General features: G+C 40.7%; 1 protein-coding gene across 3 annotated transcripts in view; it reads left to right on the forward strand.

Moving 5' to 3' along the window:
• The first annotated feature begins 11,020 nt into the window (after positions 1 to 11,020).
• LOC103030744 (GRAM domain-containing protein 2A) overlaps positions 11,021 to 13,217 on the forward strand; it is a 45,300-nt gene continuing 43,103 nt past the window's right edge. For 2 of the 3 annotated variants that reach the window (XM_007244360.4, XM_022672364.2), the window contains exon 1: positions 11,021 to 11,250. The gene's annotated coding sequence lies outside the window, so the exon portion shown is untranslated. Of the gene's footprint in view, positions 11,283 to 13,217 lie in introns of all 3 variants that reach the window. The other variant, XM_049474501.1, reaches the window with a different exon arrangement.

A 13,217-nucleotide genomic window follows, 5' to 3' on the forward strand; every position in this document is an offset into this window, starting at 1 on the left:
ACTTTTCTAACCTGCTGCTTATTAATGCTGTTAGTTAGATAATACAGTGTCCAGTTTTTTTGCCGTAGTCTAGCCTTCAGCTTCCTCACCGGGGAGAGCGTGCAGTGCTTTGCAGAGTTGTTCCGCTTCCTTACTGCTACCAAAGGAAAGATGAATACAGTCAATTCCAGTCATAGATAAAGAAAATGCAGAATGACTGTCTGTGTGTAATATAAACCATATTAACATTGTGCTCATCATGCTGTGCTGCTTTACACTGTGCTCACCGCTCTGCTGGACCCCGCTGGCCAGTTGTAGTTGTGCTATGCTGCTGCTGACGAACAGCGTCTCTTGACTGATAATAAGTGGGTTTTTTTTTTTTTAATAAAGCACGTCTGCGACCGGTGTTTTGGAGTTTTGAGTCGCTATACAGTATCTGTAGACTGTATCTGTGTCCTACAGTAGAGGTCTGCGCGGGACTGCTTTTTTAAACCCGCTCCCGTGTGTTTTTGTGTCGTTACCGCCCGCTCCCGCCAAAAATCGCTTCTTTTAATCCCGCCACATACACATTTCTGCCGCTCCCGCCCCGCGGTCCTTATAGGAATTAAATGAATTATATTTAGTGCTTTAAATTTACTGCTGGCGCAACTTTTACAGGTGAGAAGGGGGCGGGGTGGTTTGTGGGTGAGTGCTGGCGTAATAATTCAGGTGAGAAAGACCCAAACGGGCAGCTGCTCAAGCAACCTCATCTCTCATTTCTCTGGGCGCGTGAGTTCACGTCATGTCTTTTCTGCCGCGGTACTGCTTGCCACGAGGTCAAAGTTGTGTAAATGTACCGTTTGTTTTTTGCCTGTGTGAAAACAAAACAAACCGAGGGAGAAACGCTGCAATAAAACAAACTTTCAACTGATTCAGCCAGACTAACTACAGGTACGGCATATTCACACTGCAGAGAAGCAAAGCCATTTTCGCTTGCCTCCTACTGTTTTCTGTGGAGACCGGTGGCGGTGGTGCGCAGAGGAGCAGTAGAAGCGCGAGCGAGGCAAAAATTTGATATATTGTGGCGTCGCCACTGGGATCTTCAGGGTTAAGGGGGGCGCCATGTAGAGAACAGGTGCCAGCCAACCATGATAGAGAGTGAACAGGGAGGGGCGGGGTTCGGAACTGGGGGGATGGAGAGAGCGGGAGAAATCTGGGGAGTGTTCCTTTTTCTCTCGTTGTTCGAGGTTGTTGCTGTATGGATTTACTTTTTTGTGTAGATTGAGAGGAATAAATCTACGGAGAAAAAGATGCAAGAGTCTCCAGAGTGTCGTCCTTTAGGCCAGTTCGCCACAATATTTTCTACTTTATTTAAAAAAAAGAAGCGATGAGACGGAAAACGCTTTCTCACCACACAAACCACAGACTGATCTCTGCTAAAGCTAAGCTAGCTAACTACATACAGCATAATTTTATAACAACATAGTGAAATGTGGATAGAATCTTTAGCAAAACTGCTGGACTATTAACAGAACCTTTTAATTTGTGTTTAAATGAGCTATTTTCAGGATATTTAGGCTACTAACATTGCTGTCTCCACCATATTATAATTCACAGCTAAAGCCAGTTTAGCACAACATGAGCACAGGAATTATAAACCCATGTATTTTCTGCTGCATACAAATTATGAACCCCCACAACCCCTCAGAACATGCAGAACGTGTTTACCCTTTAATGATAAAATCACTGGTTGAAGGCAGTAGCTAATATTAACCACAGTATCTCACTCAAACACCATGTTTCACTAAAACTCTACATTCGTTTAGGAACAGCACGCTTGCTTTTAAGCGACCCGTACGCCCTAAAGGCGATTCCCTTCGCTGTCGTGTGTCAAATGTACCGGAGCAGGGGTGGGTTTCCCAAACATTTCTTAGAACCAAGATGTTTCTTATATGGCTGAGCGATCTTTACACCAAGCTCTCTCTCTCTCTCTCTCTCTCTCTCTCTCTCTCTCTCTCTCTCTCTCTCTCTCTCAATTCAATTCAATTCAACAGTGCTTTATTGGCATGAATGTAAAAGTCAACACTATTGCCAAAGCATAAAACAGAAAACAAACAATAATAATAATAATTAATAACAAATAATTAAAAGAAAGATTACATATATACAATTACACCAACAGAAATGATTATTTACAGGATTAACACTTATAATTATTATTAATGATCATTCAAATAGAAGGAAATAAGAGTGTGGAGACTTTATAAATGTGTAATAATATCAATGAATCAGTAATATTAGAAATGAGTTATAATAATTTATATTGTGTGGTTTTGTCCACACTCTCTCTCTCTCTCTCTCTCTCTCTCTCTCTCTCTCTCTCTCTCTCTCTCTCTCTCTCTCAATTCAATTCAATTCAATTCAATGTAGCTTTATTAGCATGACTGTGAATTACAGTGTTGCCAAAGCCTTATAACAATTAACAACAATGGTATGAACATACATAACAGACATAATAACATTTATAACAGAAAGTAATTATGGTTATTATAATAATTATATCATTTATCAATAATTATAATTATATTATAATAATCATTTTCTCTGGGATGGGGTCCCCAGGATTTTAGAGGTCATTTTGAGGTGTTACCCACTGTCTCTCAGGCTGTGACACGCACTGACGTATTTGGCAGCGAGGGGGGCGGTGTGCCCCTCCCCCAGAGTGATCCGTAATTTTTCTAATAGTGAAAATGTTTCAAAATTTTGAATTAAATAATTAAATTTGTTAATGAAGAAATTTCGTGTTTCTTTGAATTTTTCACACTGTAGAAGGAAGTGCATCTCCGTCTCGACCTCACCTGTCGAACAGTGAGCACACAGTCTCTCCTCTCTGGGCAGCCAGGACTGTTTATACCTGCCGGTCTCTACGGCCAGGCTGTGGTCACTGAGTCTGTACTTGGTCAGGATCTGTCTCTGCTTTCTATCTCTGACAGTCAGGAGATATTCCTCTAATTTATACTCTGTTTTTAGGGCCCGATAGCATTCCAGTTTGTTTTGAGTTTGGATTTCTTTTTGCCAATGTTCCAGATAATCACTCTGACTGTGTTTGGTGATTTGCCTGATGTTGAGTTTGGGTGGTAAAGCAGTGCTGGGCTGAGGCTGCTGTCTATTAGTATCTGTTAGAGGGTTAATAAGCCTCAGGACCAGCTGACTGAGGGAGCTCTTTTCAGGGTTCAGTTCTTGGGTCTGTAACGCCCTAAATTGCAGCGTGTCACTGGGACTCGTCTTCAGGTGCATCCAGAAATTTAGAGCTCGTTTTTGGATGTTGATGATCAGAGGAAATCGGCCTAATTCTGCCCTGCATGCGTTGGTTGGAGTTTTTCTCTGGACTTTTAGGATCATTCTACAGAATTCTGCATGCAGGACTTCTGTTGGATGCTTGTCCCATCTAGTGTAGCTGTGCTGACTGAGTGGACCCCATTCCTCACTCCCGTACAGCGCAATGGGCTGGATCACACTGTCGAATACTTTACACCAGATTGGAATGGGAATGTCAATATTGAAGAATTTTCTCCTGATGGCGTACATTGCTCTGTGAGCTTTATCTTTTAGTGCATTCACTGCCGAACTGAAGCTCCCGGATGCAGTAATGATGAGGCCGAGGTAAGTGTACTGCATCGTGTGCTCTAGGGCGGTGCTGCCCAGACTGAACTGGTATCTGTGTTCCTGACATCTGGGCTTCTTTTGGAAGATCATAACTTTGGTCTTTTTCAGGTTTACTGCCAGGGCCCAGTTCTGGCAGTACTGCTCCAGCAGGTCCAGGTGCTGCTGTAGCCCCTGTGCAGTGGGAGACAGCAGCACCAGGTCGTCTGCGTAGAGCAGGAACTTCACCTCCCCGTCCTGCAGAGTGAGACCAGGAGCTGCAGACTGTTCCAGCTGCACCGCTAACTCATTAATGTAGATATTAAAGAGTGTTGGACTCAGACTGCAGCCCTGTCTCACTCCTCTTTTCTGAGTGAAAAATTCTGTATGTTTGTCTCCAATTCTTACTCTACATTTGTTTTCCAAATACATCGATTTAATGATGTCATAAACTTTACCCCCTACACCACTCTCCAGAAGTTTATAATATAGTCCTTTGTGCCAAATAGAATCGAATGCCTTCTTAAAATCTACAAAACAGGCAAAGATTTTTCCATTTTTGGTTTGATGTACGTGTTGGTTAATTAGGGTGTGTAGGGTGTAAATGTGGTCTGTAGTTCTGTGATTTGGAAGGAAGCCAATCTGATTCTTGCTCAGGACATCGTGTTCGGTAAGGAAAGACAGAATTCTGTTATTTAAAATGTTGTTAAACACTTTCCCCAGATTACTGCTCACACAGATGCCTCTGAAATTGTTGGGATCTGATTTGTCTCCACTCTTATGGATTGGGGTAATGAGTCCTTGACTCCAGATGTCAGGAAAACAGCCTGAACTCAGGACGAGGTTGAATAATTTGAGCATTGCTCTCTGCAGATCAGGAGTGCTGTTTTTAAGCATCTCGTTCCTGATGCTGTCAGGACCACAGGCTTTTTTAGATTTTAATGATTTAAGTTTTTGAGCCAATTCTACCTGTGTAATTGGATAATCGAGAGGATTTTGGTTGTCTTTAATTGCACATTCAAATGACTGTAATTTTTGTGTGATCAGATTGTAATTGGAATTTAGATCTTTCTCTGAGATTTCTTTGTACAGATTTTCAAAATGATTTTTCCACATTTCACTATTTTGTGTGGGTATTTCCTGTGATTTTGTTTTGCTCAAGTTATTCCACATCTCCCAGAACTGGTTGTGTTCAATAGAATCTTCTATGTCTCTCAGAGTTTTGTTTGTATAGTTTAGTTTTTTGGTTCTGATTGAGTGTTTATATTGTTTAAGAGTATCAAAATATTTTTTTCTCAGGTCCTGATCTTCTGGTTGTCTGTGTTTTAGATTTGATAATTTTCTTAATTCTTTTCGAATTGATTGGCACTCGTAATCATACCATTTTTCCTTTTTCATTTTTTTGCCTGGTTTCCGTTTAATTTTTTGGAGTTCAGCCATAGAAGATGCTATGTGAAAAATGCTGTTAATTTCACTCACAGCATGATTTACACTTTGCTTATTGTTTTCAAAATCTGTGTTAATAAAGTTAGTGATTTTGTTAGATACATTAACTGATTGAAGTGCATGGATGAATTTGTCTGCACTATCTGGAGCCCATCTGTAGGTCCTGTGGACTGTGTACAGCTTACTGGACTCTGCTGCTGTTTGTTTGGGTGGATGTGACCATTTCAGGTACACATTAATTTGGTTGTGGTCTGATAGAGGGGTTTGCTGTCGGACAGTGAATGCGTTGAAGGAGGAGGGATCCATGTCAGTAATGGCGTAATCTACTACACTAGCTCCAAGAGCTGAACAATACGTGAACCTCCCTAAAGAGTCTCCTCTGATCCTGCCGTTAAGCATGTATAGACCTAAGGCTCGACAGAGATGCACTAACTCTTTACCGCTCTTATTTACTGAGCAGTCCAGGCTGTTTCTGCTTCTGAGTGATGGTGTGAGGTATGGAGAGCCCTGACCAAACACATGTTTGTTGCCCTGTGAATCTACATAGTCTAATTTAGATCCAGTTCTTGCATTAAAATCTCCACATAGCAGCACATTTCCCTGGGCCTGAAAATGGCTGATCTCTGTGTGGAGGCTGCTGATGTACTCCTCATCATAATATGGGGATTCTGCTGGAGGAATGTAGACAGCACAGAGGTATGTATCTGTCTCTGATATGCCAATTTGTTTATGGAGTTTTAGCCAGCAGTGTGATTTTCCTAATTTAACAGTTGTAATGTGTTTGGCCAGTTCTTCCCTGAACCACACCGAGAGACCTCCAGAGTCTCGGCCGCGCTGGACTGTGCTTAATTTGATTGAGGGCACAATAACCTCACAGTAGCCTGAGGGACAGTGGGTGGACATGTCTTCACGACACCAAGTCTCTGTGAGAACAAGGATGTCTACACCTACAGTGTTCTTTATAAATTCAGGATCTCTAATCTTCAGACCAAACCCTGAGGAGTAAAGACCCTGAATGTTCCAACAACTAATATAGAATGAGCGCATTAATAACAAATATAAAAATACATATCAATTAGGTCTATTTGAGACATAACAGAAGAAATATATAAAGTAAGAAATATATATAGTGTAAACAGTACAGTATAAGCTATTTAGAAATATTATTATATCAAATATATTGAACAGTGCAATTTAGTTATGTTATAATAAACAGTGCATGTATTAAACAGTGCAATATATATATATATATATATATATTTTTTCTTTCTTACAGGTGATTTGCTACATATTAGTATTATTATAAACAGACATTTTTTTTTTTTTTTTTTTTTTTTTTACTTTACCAGCAGTCTTGTGCACAGGGTGTAAAGCATCTCTTTTATCTCTCCAAGCTCAGTTGTAGCTGATGGGGGGGCTTTGGGTAAGGGTGGCGGGGGCTGTGCCACAGCAGCAGCGTAGCTCTGTGGTCTTTGCCGTGGGGGGGATTTCCTTGCAGGTGATGCCTTTGTTTTCTCCTTCCTGGTGGGTGGGTGTGGAGCAGCAGGTGAGTGTGGGGCTGTGGTGGGTGTGGATGCAGGTAGGTAAGTGGAAGCAGAAGGGTGGTCAAGAGGAACCCAGGGCCTGCTGTGCCTCGCAGGTGAGGGTGGGGTGTACCTTGGGATATATAGGGGGGGTGGTCTGAAGGCTCTTGCAGGCGGGGTGAAGTGTGGTGTGACCGTGTTGCGTCCCAGGGCTGCATCTTTTAGGGTTTTTGCAAAAACCCGGACGCCGTCCTCGTGGAGATGAAGCCCGTCGTACATGTCACGGGGTGAGATGGAGTGGTGGTAGGCCAGGTGGACGTTGGGTAGAGTGGCACATCCTCTGCTGATCTCTGCGTTCAGGCTGTTGATGACATGTGGAGGTGTGTCAGAGCGTGCCAGCAGAGTGGAGATGATGATACGGCTCTCGGGGAACTCTGCGCTGGCTCTCTCTGCCACTTTCCGTACAGCCTCGGCAGTGTTGCTCCGCTTGGTGTGGAGGTCATTAGTGCCCGTGTGGATGATAATGCACTGAGGGCATCCAAGGGTCTCCTTCTTTAGAAGCTGGTGGGCGTGGCTAGTGGTGCTGCAGGGTTTTGCTGTTACAGTATGACCAGGAAAGAGCTTCTGGGGGTCGAGGAACTTTCTGTTGGAGTCCATAAGTAGCGCCACATGAGGCCTCTGTTTTGCTGAGGTGGCAGTAGTGGGCTGTGGGGGAGGTGAGGGCTTAGCAGAAGGTTTCTGGGTGTCTGGAAGTGAATCATCCTTTTTATCAGGTGGGTCAGGCTGATGAGGGGGGCTGAGCAGGTCTGAGCCGGGAGGACTTGAGGTAACTGTGTGTTTTGTGTTACTGGTGTCTGTGTCTGGGGGTGTTTGTGTGGAGGCTGAGGCACAGGGTCTGATGTTCTGGATCTGATCCATCATGTCCTGTAGCTGGGTTGTTAAAGCTCTTTCTTTTGTTATTTCTTCTTCTTTTAGTTTTGCTATCTGTGCTCGCAGGCTGTAGTTTTCCTGCTGTAGCTCTCTGAGGTTGTCTCTGAGCTCAGCGATGCTGGACTGGCTCTCTCTCTGTATTTGTTGAACCTCCTCTCTGAGCTGCTGGATGGGGCTGGAGGAGCTGCTGGTGTCGTTGTGTGAGAGCCTGGCCTGTGTGTGTTCTTTAAACTCAGTAAAGTCCAGCTCCAGCATAGCCAGACTCTCTCTCAGCTGCTTGTCAGAGGGGGATGGGGGCGGGGCTGTGGTGGACTGTGGGGGGGGCGGGGCTTCTGGACCGTCCTCCTCAGAATCAGTACAGTCCTCAGCAGTGCTGGACCTCTCTCTCTCTACCTGGGTCTTCAGCTGGGGGAAACTCTGCTGGAAGGAGTTGAGGCTGAGCTCGTTGCCCTGCACTAAAACTGTACCTTTAGTGTAGTAGGTGATGGTCAGGACGGGGTTATCAGTGTCCAGGTGTTCGTCAGTACAGACGGTTATCCTGCCCCCTCTGCCGATCCCCTCTTTAAAGATGAACTGGTAGTGGCTGCAGATAGCAGATCTCCAGGCGGACAGGGCGGTGGTGTGGAAGATCAGGTTGTTCTTCACCCTCTTGCTGTGTAGGTGGATGCGTACAGGGTGTCAGGGTTCTGCTGCAGGATCTGCTCCTTGTGCTTTTTCTTGGCTTGGGCGCTCCTGCACTTCTCCGGGTACGTGACCTCTCTGCACAGCGCGAGCCCGGTCTCCATGGCAACTCAGCAATGTAGCAGTTTTTAACGGCTGCGTCTGGAGCTTAGCGGTTAGCCTGAGATGCTAGTGGCTAGTTTTAGCGTTTTTTATAACTTTATCCGCAGTAATTGCAGGAGTTTCAGCGGGTACTCCTACCTCTCTCTCCGGCGCTGTATTCACTCCGCTGGTCTCAGTCCGGCTCGTGTGTGCTAAACTTCAGGTTTAGCTAGCTCTGCTCCTCTCTGTGGCTCTGCACCGCGTTAGCTTCCTCTTTCTGCTGATATTTCAAAAAGTTTACCTGGAAATCGCAGATAAACTTCAAAAAATGTTTCCTAGATGTTTTATAATTAAACTTTTAAAGTTATTTCTTCTGTTTGTCTCACTTTAAGACCCAAATTTGAAAGTATTTTAGGAGCTCATTTTAACTGTGGCTTCTCTCTCTCTCTCTCTCTCTCTCTCTCTCTCTCTCTCTCTCTCTCTCCATGTGAAGATGTAATTCTAAAATGCTTTAATCAGGGTGGTGTGTGGAAATGTTGAAATTTACCACTAGAGGGAGCTCTTGTTCTTTTGCTGTCCTGAGCACTACAGCCATGGTCACTGATCAGGAGCATGAGCATCACTGGAGATGTATGAAAATTTGGGCTAAGCTTTGACTATCTGGGTCTCAAATGGGCCATATGACCACTTCAAAAAGATTTGAACCGTTACACACTGTAAATGAGTCTTTTAAACAGTGGTTTAAATCACCTGAATAAATGTGAATATTTTTGCAAACTGATTTTTTAAATAAAAATCTTATTGTTTACATCACTTTATTTTACGTAAGATTCGAATCTTTCTGAAAACTGATTCTAACTACTTTCAAAAGATATGAATCTTTCTAAAAACTGATTCTAACGACTTTTGAAAGATTTAAATCTTTCTGAAAACTGATTCGGTTGTTTCTGAAAACTGAATCAAACTACTTTTAAAAGATTCGAATCTCTCTGAAAAGTCAGACTACTTTTAAAAAGACATCAACAGGGCCCTGTTGAATAACAGATAATGAAAAGAGCTTCCAATGTCAAATAATAATGTTTATTTAAGGGCCGGAAAAAGAACATTTATGGGAGGTTTTACCTATGTTTAACGAATAAAACATAAAATTAATACAAATGTGTTGTATTTCTGTGTGTAAACCCGGGGTGTTGGAGCTGCTGTTTGTGGACGCCGGCAGGAAAGAAACACGAGCTCACTTCGCCGAGCAGAGCTGAGCTGTTGCCACAGCAACACCGCACGAGACTGCAGGAACGAGAGGAGGGCGGGGAGTGAAGTCTCGCGAGAATTCTTTAAACGAAGTCTGAACAGAGGTGCACTGTGCAGAGCTGAGGGCATAAAATTAGTGGTGTTATAAACGCCGAACGCTTCATATACTTGTGTTTATTTATTTGTTTATGTTTCTGAGACACATGTGGAGAAAAGACTGAGTGAAGCTCTGTCACATTGTTTAAAGTAAGAGTTCACCAGAAATCTTATTAACACAATGTTCCTCTTATAGCCCAAACACAATCTCTCAGCCCGGACATGTTTAGTGTATAAAGATCCTTTAGTTTAACATTGGTGTTAATAAACACAAGCTGCTGCCCCTTCATTGTAACGGTGTCATCTAAATGAGAGGACTTTATATATGTATTTATTAATACAGAAGATGACTTTTTTATTTATTTATGTATTATTATGTATTAGTATGTATTATTATATTATTTAAATAAATGAGAAGGCTTTATTTATTCATTTGTTTATTTATTTATCTATTAATATAGGAAAGGGAATTTTATTTATTTAAATACATGAGAGGGCTTATTTATTTATTTGTTTTTAATAAATGAGAGGGATTTATTTATTTATTAACACAGTATAGTGCTTTTTTATTTCGTTCTTTATTTGAATATATGAGAGAGTTTTTTATTTATTCATTTGTTTGTTTGTTTTTTTTTTTTTTTTTTTTTTTAAATCAATACATGAGTGGGCTCAGAGGAAAGCCGCTCCTTTGAACATGCGGGTCACGTGCGGGTTGAAGAACGCAGAGGGCTCGTACAGAGCAGCACGTGGAGCAGAACCGCATGCATTAACTCCGCCCTGCAGCGCAGACTCTATCGCCCCTATACCACATACACACATGATATATATACACCTCTATTATAGAGATGTATATTATGTATGTATGTGGTAGAGGGTGTATATAATGTGTGTATGTGATATAGAGGCTCTATATCACATACACACATAATATACACCCCTCTACCACATACACACATAATATACACCCCTCTACCACATACACACACAATATACACCCCTCTACCACATAACACACATAATAAGCACTGCCTATAGTTCATTCAGAAGACAGGGCATCACTTACTGTCTGCAGTGTGTAGCCTTTATGTATAGCTGTAGTCGTGCTATAATCAAACTCAGTCGTTTAAAGTGTATATTAAAAATATGTATTTTAAATAATTATTTGCTCTATATCTACATCACTGTTCACTTACTATAGAGAACACTCCTGTGTTAAATCACGCCTGTAACAGGGCCGCCGTTTCTTTTTCATTTTGTTTTTCACACCCGTTTTCCGGCACAGTCAGCCTTCTGCTCTTCTATTGGCTACTCGTCACGACCACACTACTAGTGTTAGCCAATCCTGGTGCAGGAGGCGGCGCGGCCTACTACAGGAGGCGGGGTTTAGTGAATAAGCCACTCCCTCGCTTCACAGCTACAGCAGAGCGGCGGAGGGCTGAGCTCGGTCCTGTGTGTGAGCGGTTCTGTATTCTGTGTGTCTCTGAGTGTGTGTGTGTGTGAGGGTGTGTGTTTTAGTGTGTTTAGACTGAGCGCGGTAAACACACGGTAAACCGGATCGTTTCTCACAGTACAGCACTGCTCCTGTTTCTGCGGATTAATGACAGAGTGCACTGCCGGGGGATGACCGCTCACATCTCAGTTACAGGTGAGTGAGAAATCATCAGCGCCAGAGAAGAGGTGTGTACACGTCATCTGATCTGATTTAACTCTTTTATATTTTTAAACAAACTTTCTTAAACACAATGTATTTCTGATTAAAGAGTAAAGTTACTCTTTTGCCTCCACGCCCCCATGCTGACCAAGTGGACAGCACACACACACTGGGTCTGCAAAATGTGACCACATGTACTCTGAGTGGGGCTGGCCAATATATTGTAAATATCAGTATATTCAGAATAATTTTTGTTTCATTTGAAAACACAGTACAACTATCTGCAAAATGCACTAATCACAGTTTTTATGCATCTTGGCATGTTCTCCTTCACCAATCTTACACAATGCTTTTGGTTAACTTTATGCTACTCCTGGTGCAACAATTCAAGCAGTTCAGCTTTTTATTTATTTTTTTATTTCAAGCTGTTTTTTAATTTGGTAAAATTAAAGAAACTCATTATTTTTAAATGATATCTTATTTTTTCCAGAGCTGTATACACTAAATTATTGTATCACACCTGAAATACAGTCATTAATTGGTATGATTAAAGTGATTAATTTTAAAATATTTTTAAAAAGTTTTTTTGTATGGGGATAACAGTTGTACAAATAATGCTGTAGATACATTATAATTTAAGGAGCAGCATGATTGCCTTATTTTACCATCTTAAACAGCATCATCCACTGGAGTTTTATGAGAAATACCTCAAGAGTGCAACACCTTATGTTTACTATTAACAAAAATATGTATTACATAGATTTATATTTGAATATTTACAGTGTATTTACTGAGACAAATAAATTATAATACTGATACTTTAACATTATGCTTTGTTGAAGTATTCATCATATTGGACATTGTTATTTCTCTTAATGGGAATGTCACCATAATTACGTTATCATAGTATTGATTCCGTTATCATTAGGCCTGAGCAATAGATTGTAAATATAATTAGATTTAAAACTGCTTTATAAAAGACATATATAAAAATGTACATAATATCACACCGGGCAGCAGGTTACAGGTTTTTGGAGGAATAACACTCAATCTTACAATCTTTTATCTTTAAAAATATTTTTTTATATTATTTATTGTATTACTTGTACATATATCACCATTTTTAGTCATATCACCCAGCAGTTTATATATCAGTATAAGTATGTATAGTATTTGGACATGACCTCAATCACTTTCATACCTCATTTTTGCCCATTGTTTTACTTAGTGGGAAAAGCCCAATAATGTAAATAAGCCACTATGTTTTTTCTATATCTTTAGTAAGTTAGTTAGGCTTTGTAGGCATTATTTCTATTTGGAAGACAGTGTCTTATTATTGACTTATTATTCTTAAAAAAATATTATTATGTTATCATTATAAAGCTATGGAAAAAAATCAAAAACCTCTGGAATATAATCAAGAGGAAGATGGATGATCACAAGCCATCAAACCAATCTAAACTGCTTGAATTTTTGCATAAAGTTATCCAAAAGCAGTGTGTAAGACTGATGGGGGAAAGCGTGCCTAGATGCATGAAAACTGTGATTAAAAACCAGGATTATTGCACCAAATATTGATTTCTGAACTCTTAAAACTTTATGAATATGAACTTGTTTTCTTTGCATTATTTGAGGTCTGAAAGCTCTGCATCTTTTTTGTTATTTCAGCCATTCATCATTTTTTTGCAAATAAATGCTCTAAATGACAATATTTTTATTTTTCAATTAAGGAGAAATGTTGTCTGTAGTTTATAAAATAAAACAACAATGTTCATTTTACTCAATATATACCTATAAATAGCAAAATTAGAGAAACAAAACAAAAATCAGAAACAAAAGTGCTCTCTTAATTTTTTTCCAGAGTTGTATATCATTATACCTGTGGCATAAAATTAAATAAAATCTTAAAATGGCAATAATGTTGTTTATTACTGTTATTCCTGAAACAATATAAGAATAGT

Source organism: Astyanax mexicanus, chromosome 2 (assembly GCF_023375975.1).
Source record: "Astyanax mexicanus isolate ESR-SI-001 chromosome 2, AstMex3_surface, whole genome shotgun sequence".
Taxonomy (NCBI): domain Eukaryota; kingdom Metazoa; phylum Chordata; class Actinopteri; order Characiformes; family Acestrorhamphidae; genus Astyanax; species Astyanax mexicanus.